At 39.1% G+C, this 19,746-nt stretch overlaps 1 protein-coding gene across 7 annotated transcripts in view; it reads left to right on the top strand.

Annotated features, from left to right (window-relative positions):
* GULP1 (GULP PTB domain containing engulfment adaptor 1) overlaps positions 1-19,746 on the top strand; it is a 246,125-nt gene that overhangs the window by 103,952 nt on the left and 122,427 nt on the right. The window contains exon 4 of one of the 7 annotated variants that reach the window (XM_060177598.1): positions 9,122-9,175. The exons of the other annotated variants lie outside the window; for them this stretch is intronic. The gene's annotated coding sequence lies outside the window, so the exon portion shown is untranslated. The remainder of the gene's footprint in view (positions 1-9,121; positions 9,176-19,746) is intronic. 7 annotated transcript variants of the gene reach the window in all.

The raw sequence follows: 19,746 nt of genomic DNA, 5'->3' as shown, positions 1-19,746 counted from the left end.
TTTTTTCCCCCTCCAGGGTTATTGCTGGGTTCGGTGCCTGCACCATGAATCCACCGCTCCTGGAGGCCATTTCCTCCCCCCCCCCTTTTGTTGCCCTTGTTGTAGCCTCATTGTGGTTATCATTATTGCCATTGTTGATGTTGTTCATTGTTGGATAGGACAGAGAGAAATGGAGAGAGGAGGGGAAGACAGAGAGGGGGAGAGAAAGACAGACACCTGCAGACCTGCTTCATCGCATGTGAAGCGACTCCCCTGCAGGTGGGGAGCCGGGGGCTCGAACCGGGATCCTTGTGCTTTGCGCCACATGCTTTTAACCTGCTGCGCCACCGCCCGACCCCCAGGATTGATTTTTTTTAATTCATTTTTTAAATTTTACTTATTAAAAGGAAATTCTGACAAAACTGTAGGATAAGAAGGGTAAAACTATTTCATAAACTAATGTGCACTTCCTTAGTTTGATGAAACACCTCTTTGATAAATGGGGGGAAATTACACCTCTTGGATATAAGATAGAAAATAGATTTCGATGGAAACATTTTTTATTTGACTTTGAAAACCCTGTCAGTGAATGAAGGACCCAAGAAAACACGGTACCTAATCATCTTATGTAAGTTGCCACCAGTCATGCCAGGCTCCCTTATGTCAGGTGATTAGATATAACATTCCTGTGCAGATTTTGTGAATTTTCCAAGACTGAAGTGGTATTTAGATCTGGAAAGCAAGGTTTGGGCTTCAACATTAAATCTACTTTACATATCCAAGGGTCTTGCTGTGAGAACAGAACATTTTTGCATGTTCTTCTTTTTTTTTCTTTTCATCTAGCCTCAGAATCTTAAACAACAATTTATTAGCTCACACTGGATGGATGATAAGATGATGTGACGGGAACACTCAAGTCATCTTTAGGCTCTTTCTTTGTTCTTTGTTCCTTTTTTTTTTTTAAAAAAATTAATTTACTTAGAAAATAAAAAATATCGATAAAACCATAGGCTAAGAGGGGTAAACGACCCACAGTTCCCACCACCAGAGTTCCATGTCCACTGGCAGCTCTCCTACTCTTTGTCTCTGGGAATATGGACCCAGAATCATCATGGGGTGATTTCTTTTCATCTAGCCTCAGAATCTTAAACAACAATTTATTAGCTCACACTGGATGGATGATAAGATGATGTGACGGGAACACTCAAGTCATCTTTAGGCTCTTTTTTTGTTTCATAATTTTAATGAAATGCCACATGTTGACTAGTAACTGCAGCAAGGAAAAATCATTGGAGTCTGGTGGTGGCACGTGCAATGGTTAAGCGCTAGGACCTGTTTGAGGACATGGGTTCAAGCCCTGACTCCCCACCTGCAGTGGGGGGAAGTTTCACAGTGGCTAAGCAGGTCTGCAGGTGTCTCTCTCTCTCTCTCTCTCTCTCTCTCTCTCTCTCCCTCTCTCTCTCTCTCCCTCTCCCATCTCCCCTCCCCTCTCTCAGTTTCTCTCTGTTCTGTCCAATAAAATGGAAAATATGGCCCCCAGGAGCAGTGGATTCCTAGTGCCAGCACTGAATCCCAGCAATAACCCTGGTGACAATAAAGAAAAAAATCATTTGACACTTTTATGGGAGTTTGTTGTTCTGTTTTTTTTTTTCCTGAAATTTGAACCATTGCTTCAATAGTACGATTTGCCTTGACTTATCAGTAAAAACACTAGCTAAGCATGACCCAGGATGAAATATATTACACTTTTTGCTGTGTCACTGTAGTTCAAACTCAGACATGTTTTTTACTTGCTAATAACTATAAAGATTATTTATAACAATGGATTATAATATACTAGATATACAAGAAATACATTTATTGGTTAGTTAAGAAAATGTGGATAAGAATAATTGTAGTGTACAAAGAGGTATAATTTTACATTGCAGAGGAAGTTTTTACTTTTCCAATGCAATTTAAAATTTTTTATATCATTTACTTAGACCATTGCAAGGATATTGTAAGTAACTTATCCAAATGTGTTTTAATTCATATTATATGCCTGGAATTATACTAGAAAGAAGTTCCATCATTTTATAGCTTATGTTTTTTTTCCCCTCTTCCATTTTACTTTTTTTTTTTTAATTTCTTTATTGGGGAATTAATGTTTTACATTCGACAGTCAATACAATAGTTTGTACATGCATAACATTTCTCAGTTTTCCATATAACTATATAACCCCCACCAGGTCCTCTGTCATCTTTCTTGGACCTGTATTCTCCTCCCTCAACCCCATTCACCCCAGAGTCTTTTACTTTGGTGCAATACGCCAATTCCAGTTCAGGTTCTACTTGTGTTTTCTCTTCTGATCTTGTTTTTCAACATCTGCCTGAGAGTGAGATCATCCCATATTCATCCTTCTGTTTCTGACTTATTTCACTTCACATGAAGTTTTCAAGGTCCATCCCCATTTTACTTGTTATGAAAAAATTTATTCTCTTTATTTATTCATTGGATAGAGACAGCCAGATATCGAGAAGGAAGGGGGACACAGAGAGGGAACGAGACAGAGAGACACCTGCAGCCCTACTTCACCACTTGTGAATCTTTTCCCCTGCAGGTGGGGGACCAGGGCCTCAAACCTGGGTCCTTGTGCACTGTAATGCGTACACTCAACCAGGTGTACCACCCCCCTGGCCCTTCCTTCTCCCAATTTTCTATAGAATTTTTTAACTCTTTTTTTTTCTTTAAAAAAAATTAATTTACTTAGAAAATAAAAAATATCGATAAAACCATAGGCTAAGAGGGGTAAACGTCCCACAGTTCCCACCACCAGAGTTCCATGTCCACTGGCAGCTCTCCTACTCTTTGTCTCTGGGAATATGGACCCAGAATCATCATGGGGTGCAGAAAGTGAAAGGTCTGACTTCAGTAATTGCTTCTCCGCTGTGGCATGTCGATCCGTACTCCCAGCCTGTTTCTTTCTTTCCCTAGTGGGGCAGTGCTCTAGAGAGGTGAGGTTCCAAGGTACACTGGTGAGGTTGTCTGCCCGAGGGAGTCTGGTTGGCGTCATGGTAGCATCTGCAACTTGGTGTCTGAAAAATCATTAAGCTATCAAGACGAACAAATTGTTTACTAGTCTGGAACCTAAAGGCAGGTGGGCCTAAGGTATGATCTGGGGAGATGGAGTCAGGATTGGAAATAAGACTAGAAAGCTGGATCAGGGAAGAGAGTAGCTTTCAAATCTGGGAAAAGTACCATAAGAACCATTAACTGTAAACCCTACTGATTTAATCTGGGTCCTATATTCAGTGCAGGAGTCTGTGTAACCCGTGTATCCCTGAGTTTGCATTCTGTGGTCATGGCTAGGAACATTCTAGCTGCACCCATTGAAAGACCCATCTTCCTCAAGTAGTACAGGGAAGAATTTTCTTTTAAACTCTTGAGTGAGAACTGTCATTCAAAAAAAAAAAACATCACATAAATAGGTGAATAGAAAAGAAGGTTCTACTGGCTAGGAAACAAAGTGGGAAGTTGAGTTGTCTGCCAACATAAGATGTACACTAAGCTTCAAAAAAAAGGAAGGGGAAGTTTGGTCTGGCTTTATGTTTAGACACTTTAAAGTGAATCAACAGATTATAAGTACTTAGGAATTCTCTATGAAAATTCGTTTGTATTGATGAGCTAGAAGGATGGGCATAAGTACTTGAGGAAATGGAATTAAAGCCCAGATGGGATCTTTATTTTGTCCACTATATTACACTGTATGAAAAAGACATTTTGGCTTTAGGAAAATAATATTTTTTAATTTTTTATTATTTATTTTTTGCCTCCTATCAAAAGGCAAGCAAAAATAAATTTATTTTTCTTTAGATTTTTTTTATCTTTTTTTATATTTATTTATTCCCTTTTGTTGCCCTTGTTGTTTTATTGTTGTAGTTATTATTGTTGTTGTCGTAGTTGGATAGGACAGAGAGAAATGGAGAGAGGAGGGGAAGACAGAGAGAAGGAGTGAAAGACAGACACCTGCAGACCTGCTTCACCGCCTGTGAAGCGACTCCCCTGCAGGTGGGGAGCCGGGGGCTCGAACCGGGATCCTCTCATCGGTCCTTAAGCTTCGCCCCAGTGCGTTGCCATCCGGTCCCCAAGGAAAAGAATTTTAACCTAAACTATGAGCCACCCTAGTCTCTTTCTATATAGACGTGTCACTATTGCTGGGATTTTACCACTTGTCACTATTCTAGGTGGACTTTCTCAGACTGAAAGATAGAGACAGAGGGAAGGGGAAAAGAGAGAGCACAGCACAGGAGCTGTGATGGGGTCATGAGTCAGGGCTGGGCTCAGATCTGGATCCAGCACATGGCTTATGGCTGAGGAGAGTTGTCTTCTAGGTGAACTGCTGTGCTAGCCTAGGGTTTTTTGTTTGTTTGTTTTCCCTTCCTGTTTGTAATAGATAGATAGAAAATACACACAGCATTTAAGCTCCTTTCACTGCTGTGCTGTGAGGCCTGTTTCTGTTTGTTTGTTTTTAATTTAAACTAGATCACTACACAACCCTGGTTTTTGGTGGTGCCACAGAGTGAACCTGGGATGTTGGGGCCTCAGACATAAAGACCTGTTACCTTAACTCCTGGTAGCTCCCTGGCCTCAAGGCTTCACATTTTAGATTATTTTAGATTACCGACTAGCATTTGAAAACATTATTTCTGCCTCTTGAAGAAGGTATTCTAAATTGCTGTGATTATTGTTTTCAGGGTGGATTTGTATTACGTGATCTGGAATTATATTCATTCATTCAGTCGTTCTTCTGATCTGCAGATTCTTGTAAATAGTATTTATACAGTCATCACGGACCTAGGATATTACAGCCGCTTTGGATTTAGTTGAAAACAGCCTCCCATAGCCCCCATTTTTCTGGGGTTTATTTTCAGTGTGAAAATCTTTGTAGTCTTCTACTTCTCCCTTTCCATGACTTAGAATAACAATAATAAAAATAAATAAATGAACCTTTTGTGGCTGGGTGGTGGCATACCTTGTTGAGCACACATGTTATAATGCACAAGGACCTGGGTTCAAGGCCCCGGTCCCCACCTGCAGGGGGAAAGCTTCTTGCGTGGTGAAGCAGGGCTGCAGGTGTCTCTCTGTCTCTCCCTGTCTATCTCTACCTCCCCTCTTGATTTCTGATGGTCTCTATGTGCAATAAATAAATAAAGATAATAAAAAAATTAAAAATAAATGAACTGCTTTTAGTTTCTTTTAGTTATTAAAAGAATAAAATATAGAAGTAGAAATAATAGAAAAGTGTAGTAACATTATTAAATCACTATACCATTAATGTCTCACAAGCAACTCTGGCCCACCAAAGGAAATGACTGCTTTCAGCTGTGCTTCCTTTTGTCCGTGTCGTCCCCCCCCCCCCTGACATCCCAGTCAAATGCCCAGTAGTCTATAGTCTATTCAGAATAAGAAAGACTCTGTGGGAATCTTCATAATGCATAGCATTCAGAAGCTCGAGCTGGGTGACATTTACGTTCCCTTTGTACCTATAGCCTTGGACTTGGCTCTCACTTTCTCCTCACTTCCATCCATAGTAAGAGTAGCTCTTTGCCATTTTATCTGTTCTGTCTCCATCCTTTATTTCAAATGCGTGAACATATTCCTGTATGTCTCAGGGTGCCAAACATGCCCATTGTCAGGACACTTACATTCATTTGGAATTTCACTGACAAGTTACTTTTAGATCAATTCCTTCCCCCCTCCCTCCCTTCCTTCCTTCCCCCCTCCCTCCCTCCCTTCCTTCCCCCCTCCCTCCCTCCCTCCCTCCCTTCCTTCCTTCCTTCCTCCCTCCCTCCCTCCCTTCCTTCCCCCCTCCCTTCCTTCCTTCCTTCTTTCCTTCCTTCCTTCCTTCCTTCCTTCCTTCCTTCCTTCCTTCCTCTTTTTCTTTCCTTTTGTTTTGCCTCCAGGGTTATCGCTGGGGCTTGGTGCCTGCACTAAGAATCCACTGCTCCAGGAGGCCATCTTTTCCCCACTGTTGTTACTGTTATTGTTGCTGTTATTGTTGTTGTTGCTGCTGAATAGGACAGAGAGAAATTGAGAGACGAGGGGAAGACAAAAGGCGAGGAGAGAAAGACAGACCCCTCCAGACATGCTTCGCTGCTGGTGGAGTGTCCCCTGCCCGCAGGTGGTGAGCCTGGAGCTCAAACTGGGATCCTTGTGCTTCATACTAGATCAGTATCTTTCTGAAGCTACTTTTTCTATCTCCACAGCAGCTTTAGGGATTGGATTTCTTTTTTTCTTTATTGGGGGGTTAGTGGTTTACAGTCGACAGTAAAATACAGGAGTTTGTACATGTGTAACATTTCTGAATTTTCCACATAACAGTCTACGCTCCCGCCCCCGTCCCAGTCCCCAAGTCCTCCTCTGCCTTCATGTTCCAGGACCTGAACACTCCTCCTCCACCCCTGAGTCTTTCACTTTGGTGTAAAACACCAAAGGAGTGGGGTTTAAACTGTTCTCTGTTTTTAGAGAGCCAGCTAGGGATGCTGAAAATGTTAATAACAAAAGCGGGGGGTATTTTACCACCTGCTGCCACTTACATAAAGTGTGCACCCAATGGCTTAGTAATCATATATTTCTGCGAACTTTCTGTGGCAGCTTCAACTCATATTGCTGACTGAAATTATCCAGTAGCTGCTCAGTTGGAGACAGAAGGTTGATTGATGTGCAAGATGTTAATTTATAAGGTTGACTGGTTCCTCTGCAATAATCCAGTGCTATGAAGCATTTCCTTTACCATGTTTCCTAGTAATGCTTTTATTTTTTGTCTCCGAATACTATGTTCTGTCTCCTCAGCCAACTAACAGGTATAAGCTACAGCTACCAGCTGTCTGAGGTTTTCAGTCTCTCTTCCCAGAATATGCTTCCTTTCTGCTTCTTTGAAATACCTCTCCCAGATCACATTATCAGCTGTCTCTCCTCGACACTGATTCCATCTAATTGTAACAGGATTGTTGTCATCCAGTTTTATGAGAAAATGATGACATTCTTGTGGACCCCAGTTAAATATTACATTAATCTCTCATCTTTCATATTTTAGAACAGGTCCTTCTTACTGATGGGAAGCTCCATTCTTCCTTGAAATGCAAAACAAACAAACAAACAAATACCAGTCCAGGTTTACTTTTGAAGCTCTGGATAGATTTTTCAATCATCTTTCAGGTTTCTCAAAGGCTTTGAGCTCTTGAAAAGAGTAAATTTGACTTCATGATTAATCTAAAACTGCTTCAAGTCAGGGAAGGAATCGTTTCTTACACTGGAAGACCTGTGTCTGTCTCTCCCTGTTCTGCGCACTTTTGCAGATCAACCCTTGTTTCATACTGTTGCTGAAGCTGTAATTCCAGAGTTACTTTTTCTCCTCCCCACTTTTTCCCATCTTACTTTCAGACACTAAGAGCTATCCATTAAGCCTTTTAAATAGGGTGCATTTTAAATAGGGTGCATTGCCAGAGACACTATTTGTTTATCTCCTATCATCTTTTGTCTAGGCTACAAGAATATCTTTATTTTTAAGTCTTTTTAAAAATGTTTATTTATTAATTCCCTTTTGTTGCCCTTGTTTTATTGTTGTCGCCGTTGTTGGACAGAACAGAGAGAAATGGAGAGAGGAGGGGAAGACAGAGGGGGAGAGAAAGACAGACACCTGCAGACCTGCTTCATCGCCTGTGAAGCAACTCCCCTGCAGGTGAGGAGCAGGGGGCTAGATCAGGGATCTTTACCCTGGTCCTTGCACTTCACCGCACCTGCACTTAACCCACTGTGCTACCGCCCAACTCCCCTACAAGAATATTTTTTAAGTTATTCTCCTAGGATTCATTTGAAAGGTAAACATACGCTGGTTTTACTGTACTCAAAAGCTTTTTAAAAATATTTTTAAAAAACTATTTATTTTGAATAGAGACAGAGAGAAATTGTGAGGGGAAGGGGAAATAGTGCAGGAGAGAGACAGAAAGAAACCTACAGACCTGCTTCACCACTCATGAAGCTTTCCCCCTGCAGGTGGGGACCAGAGGCCTGAACCCAGATCCTTGCTCACTGAAATGTGTGGGCTTAACCAGGTGCGCCTCTGCCTGGCCCCTCTCAAAAACTTTCTTTGTCATCTCTCTCTCCAAACCTGGGATTTTGGAGACTCAGGCAGGTAAGACTCTTTGCATAACCATTATGCTGTCTACCCCCACCTGTCATCTCTTCTTTAACTGTGCCTCCTACCCATTTTTTCCTTAATCTTGTAGGCTCAGTTCTTCACTTTTCATGTTTTCACACTTTGAATCTTTGTGAGCCATATTCATTTCTGCGTGAGAACTCTCACTTATTTACACTATAGTGTAATTTAAACATTTCTCCCCAAAGCAAGCTTACCTTCATTGTGAAATGAGAGTTAAGGTTCTTGGGGTTGGGTGGTAGTGCACTCGTTTGAGCATATAAGTTACCATTCACAGGGACCCAGGTTCAAACCCCCAAGCCCCAATTGCAGGAGGGAAGCTTCACAAGTAGTGAAACAGTACTACAGATGTCTTTCTCCCTGACCATCTTCCCCTTTCATCTCAGTTTCTCTCTCTCTCTCTCTAATAAAATACATGAATAAATAAATTAAATATTAAAGAAGAATTAAGGTTCTCTTTATAACCCAACATAGCACATACTTATTATACATGCATGCATTTCTCCCCATTATCTTTCTTTCCTGTAGTTTGTAGGTTTCACTGGGACATGGCCTTGGTTTAAGTTCAACGCACACTAAAATAAAGAAAGCTTCATTGTTGTAATGTTCTATTTTGGGGTTACACGGTATTATTATATACTTGTTGAGATGCCCCGACCTCAATTTACTTGTTAAACGTTGCATTTATCTAAGTGCACTAAAATACACTTAGAGTTATTGCATGGTTTCCTTTTAAAAGTTTTTTTATTGGAAGGATTAATGATTTATAGTAAACAGTAAATACAGTACATATGTAAAATTTCTCAGCTTTCTGGAAGACTTTTTTTGTTAATTTATTTTTCTTTATTGGGGGACTAATAGTTCACAGTCAACAGTAAAATGTAGTAGTTTTTACACTTGTAACAGCTCTCAGTTTTCCGCATAACAACTCAACCCCTTTCTAGGTCATCCTCTGCCATCATGTTCTGGTCTGGAAGACATTCTAACTCCCCACCTAGGTAGGTCCTCCTCTGCCATCAGACACCAGGACCTGAACACTTCCCCCTCCTCCCAAAATCCTTTACTTTGGTGCAGTTCACCAAAACCCAGCCCAAGTTCTGCTTTGCGTTTTCCCTTCTGTTCTTATTTTTTAATTTCTGTCTTTGACTGAGGTCATTTCATATTCATCCTTCTCTTTCTGGCTTAGCTCACTTAACAGGATTCCTTCAAGTTCCACCCAAGATGAGGTGAAGAATGTGAATTCAAATTATTCTTAATAGCTGAGTAGCTATTGAATGGTATTCACTAGCTTCTAGTTAAGTCCAGGTTTTAGCTATATGTCTAATTTAGATTTTAAAGTATTTTTTAAATATTTATTTATTCCCTTTTGTTACCCTTGTTGTTTTATTGTTGTAGTTATTATTGTTGTGTTATTGGATAGGACAGAGAAAAATGGAGAGAGGAGGGGAAGACAGAGATGGGGAAAGAAAGACAGACGCCTTCTGACCTCCTTCACCGCCTGTGAAGTGACTCCCCTGCAGGTGGGGAGTCGAGGGTCAAACTGGGATCCTTATGCCGGTCCTTGCACTTTGCACGATTTTAAAATATTTTATCAACAAATAACTTGAATGTATTTTTTAATTTGGGACATTGATCATGTCCCAAATTGATCATGTAACCATTAGCTCATTTTTAGGTCTTAGTATGATTGCAGTCCATAGGCTTAATATGATTCTACCCTCACATAATCTCATTTTTTAATAATAACATTTCAGTAATTCGAGTATAACATTTCAGTATTTGAGTGTTTATTAGAGCTTAATTTAGTAAGAGGTAAGTGATAGTTTGAAAGGTAGTCCACATATAGTAGAAAGGCTAATTATGTCAGTAGCTTGGTAGTTCTTCTGAGTGATCAACACTGTTAATCATTTAAAGAAGTTTTTGCAATATGACTGGGGTTTATAATTTTGTTGTGGTCTGTGACATGAATATGATTCTAATTCCTGCATTATTGAAAAGAGGTAATTTTTGTAAACGTGATGAAAGATAAAGTTCTGGTCTCATTGGCCTCTTCCAGAAAATAGACTTATGTAATTAGGATAATTTATTATGTTGCATTAATTTGCATAATTGTTATAATTATAAAACTGGACCCTAAGAGTGAATATTGTCTGAAAATCCCTTTCAACTCCTTGGTAACAAATTATAATCTCAGCTTTTAAAATCATGTTATATAAAAAAAGGCATGTTATGTCAACTGCTAGTATGTTGCCATGTGGAATAAGTCTTATGATGCTGGAAGATAGCCTTTCAAGACGAGTTTTTCTCAGTATCTGAAAACATAGTTACATTTTTCAGACTGAGAATAAGTTTGATATAATTTGCCTTACCAGAGATTAATACAGTGCTGGGATTTTTTTGTTCCCATGGTCTTCTAAAGAGTAAAAGTAATAAATCAAAGGAAATAGTTTACTTCACAAGCAAGAGTAAGGACATTTTTTTTTCTTTTTTGGATAACATGAAGTCTACTATGTAGGACTTAAATATCTCAGGGCTCACTGGCATGATCTCTGATAAAATCTCTGATAAAATCACCTAAATAATAAAACAGCTTTAACTCAGATGACTGTGGGATTGTAGATATCTGCGAAATATAGCCCAAGATACTGAAAAGTTGAGTGATAATACCAAGGGATTTTGCCTTTTGAAGAGCCCCTTGATACGTTGGAAAAATGTGACTCTTCTCCTGTCCTCACATATTTCAAGGAAAAGTAAGTTAGGAGAAAAATGTTAACTGTCTATATAAATCCTTTGTCAGTAGAGAACAGATCAGAAAAAGGGAGCTTGCAGTTGGAAGAGAGACGGACGCCATGTGAGATATGCCTCAGAAAAGAAGATGAATGTAGAGAAATTCGCCTGCAAATCATGCCGATTTTGCCATGGAAAGTTCATGGCTTCCCTCACAAGACTAGAAATCACAGGCTTAGCAAACCCTAAAAGGAGAGAACTGTCAAGTCCCGAAACTGAGTTCTTGAGAGTAAGAATTAAAGACAAAAACAAAACAACAAAACAAACCCCTTCATTATTTCAAGATTTCCAAAGGTAACAGACCGAGTGTGATCATTCTTGTTTAGAGTGACTTGCCTGGATTGCATAGAATTACATGATGCCTTAGCCTTGACGCTCCAGTGCCCCAGTATTGGTGACATACAGAGCCACCCCTCCCTTTTTTTAATTTACAGCATCTCATCCATTTTGTAACTAATTAATAAAAACATCTTTCCTAGCAACATAAAGGAAGGAAAGATACAATCATCTAGAATAAAATGGGAACACTCTTTTTAATGTCTAGTGAATTTCTTTCTATTTTTAAGATATTGCAGATATTATTTTTACTCTTTAAATCAAAAGTCTCCCTATTCAGCTTTCCCCTGTCTTCCTTCTCTCCTTTCCTCACTTTTCCCTCTTACTTCCTCTAGTCTTCCTTTGAGTATAATTCCTGGTGTTCTTGTGAATTACTGAAAACGTTCTACAATTAGTGTATAGTGAGTGGAACACAATTATGCAAATATTCCAAAATTCAATAAGCTGTATATTTTGAAGTAGTGAACTCTTGTGATTTGTAAATTGTGACTCAAGCTATTGTTTGAAAACATGAAATCCCAACCAGAGGTTAACTGAGGCAACCCTGATAAGTCAAGCACAATAATAGCACTTTAGTCTTATCTGAGATTGATTACAAGTAAAACATTGTTTCAGGACTCAATTGTTATGTCCTTTCAGGTCTTAACAGTATTCTGTTTTTAGTATTATGATGGAAGAGATAGATTGACAATCAGAAAACTGGCATCTATCTCAGCTTTAATCTTCCTGTATAAATTTTTGACTATTTGGTCTACATCCTGGGGAGGGTTGTTATCAGTGATAGGTAATTCAGGGAGAGAAATTCTCCATTATGAAGGCAAGCCCTAAGAGTGCAAAGACTTAACTATGCGATATTCACTTGAAAAGGGAAGAAAAACAAAGAAAACATTTACAACATTTAATTAGAAATAGTAGGGAAAATATATTTGAGCAAATATATTTAGTAGACTTCATTCATTCTGAAATCAATATCCAATAACAATGGTAAATATTGTGTCTTTTTCTAAACAAGTATTGTAATATCTCTGTTTGGAAAAAAAAATCGAGTGCCTAGAAAATAATTACTCTTTGTGTATATCAGGAATTTTCTTTTCAAAATAATATTTTCAAAAATTGAATAAAAATTTTCAAATTAATTTTTTCTAAGTCATTTGAACTCTGCTGTAAGGCTGGTAGGGTACAGTGAGGCTTCATGCATTCAAAAAGCATGTAGGTAGCATCCTATGATTGACTGACAAGCCATTTTCTTTAAGTTGTTCTGTTAAAGCAGTGTCAGTCTGGCTGCTCTGTTGTTTGATCTCACTCTTGTTTCTTTTCGTTTACAGAGATGCTAAGGGGCCAAAGAGCAGATGTTGACACATAGGTAGAATTTCTCATCTCCCTATGATAGGTGCCTGCAAATATTCTCACTCCCAGCTTAGGCCTTTTTCCACCATCACACCAGGACCCTCAACCATCAGCCCTTCCCTTCTTCTTCCCCACAGCCCTTTGCTTTGTTGCCAAATACCAAACCCAGTCAAGTTTTAGTTTATGTTCTCTTTCTGTCCTTGTTTCTTCCTATTAAGAGTGCAGCTCAGTCATTTTTATTAGCACTTCCAATTATCTCTAGCGACTTAATACGACTGGCTGCTTTTTTTTTTTTTTGCCTCCAGGGTTATTGCTGGGGCTCGGTGCCTGCACCATGAATCCACTGCTCCTGGAGGCCATCCCCCCACCCCTTTTGTTGCCCTTGTTGTAGCCTTGTTGTGGTTATTATTGTTGTTGTTGATGTCATTCATTGTTGGATAGGACAGAGAGAAATGGAGAGAGGAGAGGAGGACAGAGGGGGAGAGAAACATGGACACCTGCAAACCTGTTTGACTGCTTGTGAAGTGACTCCCCCGCAGGTGACTGACTGCTGTTTACCAGTGTTCATGTTTCTCAGGGAACACTGGGAGTTCCTAAAGGGTGACTCACTGAATTACAAGTAAATGCTGCTTTGTTTTTACTAGTTTCCTTCCTTACAGCCATATTATTCAAATAATTGCTTTTTTCTGGGCTATCCGTTATTTGTCATGTATTTCCTATGCAAATTGTTCACACATTCAAGATTATTGGAATGATGGTTTTTAATACACACATGCAGGAGAATGAAACTGCTTCACCATTTCATACCACGAATTTAGGTTAACACAAAATGGATCATAGACTTGGGTGCTAAGTCTTAAACCATAAAAGGTGTTAAGAAAAATATAAGCTAAAGCTCCAAGGACTGACTTGGCTTCACAGATATATTTGGAGACGCAAATCTAACAATAAGGGAAATAAACACCAAAATTAAACAAACTGGCCTACATTAAATTAAAAAGCTTCTGCACAGTAAAAAGAACTATCAGCAAAGATAACAGAGGGAGAGGGTGTTTAGTATCCAGTGGTAAAGAGGGATTTCGGTTGGGTGTGTGAGTGGTGTGTGGACACCCATCACGCAGAGGTCAGAGTATGTCCTTTGGACCATTATTTTTCCCAGTAAAATGATGAAAAGAAACCCCAAAACTAAAACACATCCTGCTGAGTGGGAGAAAATATTTATATGGCATATATATGATAGAGAGCAAATTCCAAGATGGAAAAAAAAAAAAAAACAACCACAGAATTCAACAACAATAAGCCAAAGACCTTCATCAAAACGCCTACACTCTATAAAGAATTTTGGCCCCTACTTCTGGAAAGGTAAATATGACATTCTCACAGGTGTAAATTGGTCTTTCATTATTATTTTATTTGCATGTCTGTCAATAGTGACTCTGAGCATTTTTTTTTCATATGTCTATTGGCTATTTGTCTATTGTCTATATGTCTATTTGGATCTCTTCTTTATACAATATTTTGTCCAGATCCTCCTAACATTTCCCAATGGTGTTGATGGTGGAAAAGGACATAGGTAGGGGGTGAGAGTGTCTTGCAGAAACCTACTATGGGGAGATAAGAGGTGGGACCTATGTGTCAACCAACAATTGTACTGTAAACCGTTGTCCCCTTTAAAAAAAGTGGAAAACTAAGAGAGGAAAAAAAGGATTATAATGGGGAAAAATATCATTATAGCACCAGAGAGACAGCTACCTGCGTAAGATGTCTACACGGCATGGATGTAACCCAGGTTCTAGCCCTGGGCCTCATGAGATGTGCTAGGACAACTAAGGACAGTTTGGTGCTGTGATACAGCTCCGTCTCCCAGTCCCTCTCTTGCCCCTGCCTGAAAGAATAAAATGACCAAGAGGAGTGAAACTGTGTACCCTGGTGTCTCTCTCTCTCTCACACACACACTTTACTGTAAAAATTTTAACTTGTCAAATCAGTTTTAGATGAGTTAATATAACTCTGATTAGTTAATAGTTTAAGATGGATATAATTGAGTTGAAAATTTTATTTCCAAAGATTATTTTCTTACCAAACTCTTTTCAAACATCTGTTTCTTTTCTTTCTTTTCTTTTTTCTTTTTGGTTATAGTTGTTGATATTGTTGGATAGGACAGAGAGAAATGGAGAGAGGAGGGGAAGACAGAGAAGGGGGGAGAAACATAGACACTTGCAGACCTGCTTCACCGCCTGTAAAGCTACTCCCCTGAAGGGGAGCCTGGGACTCGAACCAGAATCCTTTGGCCATTTCTTGAGCTTTGAGCCACCTGCACTTAACCCGCTGCACTACCCCCGACTCCCTCAGACATCTTTTTCTATTTAAGCATATAGTAGGTCTCTATTTAAGCACATGTGTATGTCTGTGTGTGTGTGTGTGTGTGTGTATGTGTGTGTATTTACATGTGTTTCAGTTATAAAATGAATCTTTAAAATCAGGTGTGCTTTATCCTCATTTCAGGGAATAGGCATTTCATTTACAGTAGTATTAATACTATTTATTTTTGTGAATGTGCAGCTGTTGGGTCATTCATGTTCAGGCACCTAAGTCGTTCAGTTAAATTAGAATGTAAAATATCAAACTCAATAGCTAAGAATGTTACTTGGTTGAATGTCATGAGTATGACTATCTTACACTACATAGTCTATACCTGTCCCTAACTAAAAGGTTATCATTATTTTAAGATTTATATTATGTATGTAAATTTTGTACTACAACACATGTTATCAAAATTACTAATTTATATTTGATCAGGTGTATTATTATAGTTATGAATCATTCTTAATTTTTATTACAAAAATATTCAGACCTGGGCTGTGGTGCACAGAGAAAGATAATAAACACAAGTTTAGCGATTTTGCTTCCTGGCTATTATGCTTGTCCATACACTTAACCATAGCCACTCCTGTGATTATTTTTATGCATACCCAACATCATGCTATTTCACTCATAACATTCACATTTCACATTTCTATGTGAATGTCTCAAAGGTAAAATTTGAAAAGCTAACTGAAATTTATGCTACTGAAATCATACTTGTTAGCTCATCGAAATATGATGTTGACAAATTAAATGTTTTTCAGTATAACATTTCAGATAACATTTATTTACTAAAATTTTAAGAAGCTGAAAAAGGGTGATTAGTAGGGCAGGGTGTTGGCAGACCTACTTGAGCATACACAAGTTACCGTGTGCAAGGACCCAGGTTCAAGGCCCTGGCCTTCACCCCCAGGAGGGAAGCTTCCTGGAGAGCAGTGAAGTGCTCCCCCATTTCTCTCTCTGTTTCTCCTTCTATCTTCCCTTCTTCTCTCTATTTCTCTCTATACTATCAAATAAAAGAAATAGGATAAATAAATGACCTGTTTCATTTCTGCATTGCTAACACTCTAGAACAAATTACTTTCCTCATGTCTACCTGACATCTCGGCTTCCTGCTTTCTACTCTAATGCCTTATTCACTCTTCTAAGGGACATTGCCAGTTATTGTCAGAGTGATACTTTTGTTATTTGCTTTTCATCTTAATTTTAATATTTTATTAACATTTTTATTTAGAATTGGATAGAGATGGAAAAATTGAGAGGGGGAGGAGGAGGTAGAGAGGGAAACAGACAGAATGGTACTTGCAACCCTACTTCACCACTGGTGAAACTTTCCCCCTGCAGGTGAGGACCAGGGATTTGAACCTTGATGGGTCACTGATGGTGTGAGCGTTTAACTAGGTGTGCCACTTCCTGCCCAGCCCCTCATCTTATTTTATATTTTATTTTATTTTATTTATTTATTTCCTCCAGGGTTATTGCTGGGCTCGGTGCCTGCACCATGAATCCACCGCTCCTGGAGGCCATTTTTCCCCCTTTTTGTTGCCCTAGTTGTTGCAGCCTTGTTGCGGTTATTATTGCCATTGTTGACGTTGCTTTGTTGTTGGATAGGACAGAGAGAAATGGAGAGAGGAGGGGAAGACAGAGAGAGAGGGGAGAGAAAGATAGACACCTGCAAACCTGCTTCACTGCCTGTGAAGTGACTCCCCTGCAGGTGGGGAGCCAGGGGCTCGAACCGGGATCCTTACGCCGGTCCCTGCGCTTCTCAACTTCTCAAGTCTCACTGAGATGGCAAGTTTGGCTGAGACGATCTTTATTTCGAAATGAAGATAAAAGTGGGAGGTTCTGTATTAAAAGTTATACCTGTGAAATAACTCAGTTCTAAAGATTAACGGGGCATTCATGTATTTTGTGAAGAATCTTACACGAATTTCTTTTGCTCTTGCAGCATTTAAACTTTGTCATGATCCCTGACTTCATTTCACTACCTCCTCTGTGTCTTATGACTACACATTTTGATTACTAGAGTGTTTATTAGCTTTTTTTTTTTTTGCAAGAATTGCAAATATTCAAAATATTCAGACCTAGTTGTTTGTTAAAATCTTGAAAGTAGAACCACCACCCCCACCCCATCCCCCCAGCCCTACCTAGTTTCTCATGGTAGATTCTCCTAGATTCCATGAATTGGAAGAAACTATGTGAGTTCTCTCACAGGCTTCTAGCTTGCTGCATTAATGATAGTCACGTACCAGCTCCTTTGTAAACTCTTTTATTCTGTTATGTGTTTTTTTTTTAAATTTTTTCTTGTGTTTATTCTTGCATTTATCTTTACTTAAAATGGTTGATTGCTGATTATTATATCTAAAGCTTAGTACTACTCTGAGGATGGGTGATAGGTAACGCATATCAGTCACTACACTCTGTAGGCAGGTGAGAATTAAACTGAGTCCCGTCATCCTCCAAATCCAGTGGGTGTTCCGGCCGGCCAGTCGGCCGGCCAGTTTTCCACAGTGCTAAGAAATGGCATCAGTGATGCTGTTGCTCAGACCTGGGTCCCATCTCCTGGCATCTGGGAAATCAGGCTTAGTCATCTGCCCACAGTAGATCTTTTAGGGCACATGTGGAGAACCGTTTTTTCTGCCAAGGGCTATTTGGATCTTGATGACATCATTCACAAGCTATGTTGCTATGAATTGATTAAATAGATTAAATAGATTGATTATATTTTGAGTGCCACCTGCAGTTCTCTGGCAGGGCCCAACCAAATGATTTCACTTGGCCATATGGCTCACAGACCAGACTTTCTCCGTCTTTATTTTAGAGAAATGTCTGAATGATAAAACCTGAAAGACATTGCCATCTTAGTTCAAGTTAGACCAGAATACTGGGAAACAAAGGACTGCGATTGACTGGTTCATCTAGAACACGTCAGCTTGTTCAATGAAGCTCTTTTCACAACTCTGTAAATTTAAAATAATGTACGAGTTCTCAAATGTTCTCTTTAGTGAAATAGCAAACATTTTTAAATTAGACTTTTACAATTGGGTTGACAGTTTTAAGATTATTGGTATTAAAAACATGAACAATAGCCTTTTAAAAGTAGATGAAAATGTCAAATGTCAGCTAGTAAAATTGTTCATTTGTTTTTTATGATGCCAACAAAATTAGTCTAGTAGTCACAGAGGTTAATTCTTTGTGTGTGTAAGAGCAAAGTAATGGACACATTTGAAATTAAAACAATATCTGGTGGCATTTAAAATTATATGTGAATATAAAAGTTAACTTTCTTTCATTAGATGTCTTTGAATAGTAGTTATATAAAGACATTATTCATGAATAGTTGTGTGTGTGTGTGTGTGTGTGTGTGTGTGTTGTTTGTATGTCCATCTTCTTCTTCTAGCGTTTGCCCTTCTTCCGTAGCCAGTCAACAGCGTCAGGTTGAGCCTGATGTCAAGTTTCGAGACATCCTTTGAATCTGGAGAGGTGGCAGTCGTTGACTATGTGGGTCATAGTCTGTCTGGAGCCGCAGGGGCAGTTCGGGTCGTCTCTGGCTCCCCAGCGATGGAACATAGCGGCGCACCGGCCATGGCCTGTTCGATAGCGATTGAGGAGGGCCCAGTCATAACGTGCTAGGTCAAAGCCGGGTTGACGCTTGCAGGGGTCTGTGATGTGTGTCCATAAAGTAATATGACTTCTTTTCAATCCTATTTTGACCTTCGCTTGTCTCTTTTGGTCACATCTGGTAAATGGAGTTAAAGTACTTGAATTCTGAGGTCACAGATAAAGCCATTCACATTGATTGTAAAACATGTTCTTTATGAAACTAATCAAAGGATTAATTAAACTGCGATAGAAAACCTAGATAGGGGTGGGGGAAGATAGCATAGTGGTTTTGCAAAGAGACTCTCATGCCTGAGGCTCCAAAGTCTCAGGTTCAATCCCCTACACCACCGTAAGCCAGAGCTGAGTAGTGCTCTGGTAAATACAAATAAATAAAAAACCTAGATAGGAATTTCCTAGCGAAAATATTTAGATACTGGATTTGAAAAAATAATTTAAAAACTAAGAAAAATTTGTTTTCAGAGAAAGTATATAGAATGTCTAGAGATCTGACCTGTAATTTGGTTCCTTGGTAAATGTTTTAAGGGAAAAAAATAATAGACCAAATCACCTGACTTTAGTCTCCTGGGTCTCAAGTCTCTTCACAATAAAGCAACTGGAAACATTTCTCAACCTCTTTCTTTATTTCTGTGTGAAACTGGGTAATAATCAAGCATAACTGATTGCATTATTGCAGAAATTACAATAATATTTATGAAGAATATTACAAATGCTAATAGCTGCTGGCTATTGTTATGTTAAAACACAGCTGAATCAAAGTGACCTTTATGTACCTTGCTAATTTATTTGCAGAATAGGCATATAAAATGATTTGGTTTTTATATTCCAGATTTTACTTGAGAGATGAGATGCTATCCCTTTTTTCCTCATGCTTCTCCAATAATCACTTGGCTTTTCATTATTGTACCAGAGGAGGCGTCATCAAGGAAACAGAAAACTGCCTACTGCTAAGCAGACTTTGGGGACTGGAAATCTGGGCATCTTATAAAGAAAGCAGCAAAAATTTCACTGTTTTTATTGTAAGAATTAGGCATGTCTTCAACTCTCCTGGTTTTTGTAGAACAGCCTTGCAGGAAAGCTACCCTAGAGAAAGCATTAGCAAGGATTCCGTGTG

This window comes from Erinaceus europaeus, chromosome 18 (assembly GCF_950295315.1).
Source record: "Erinaceus europaeus chromosome 18, mEriEur2.1, whole genome shotgun sequence".
Lineage (NCBI taxonomy): Eukaryota > Metazoa > Chordata > Mammalia > Eulipotyphla > Erinaceidae > Erinaceus > Erinaceus europaeus.
This window is presented reverse-complemented; position numbering and strand designations above follow the sequence as displayed.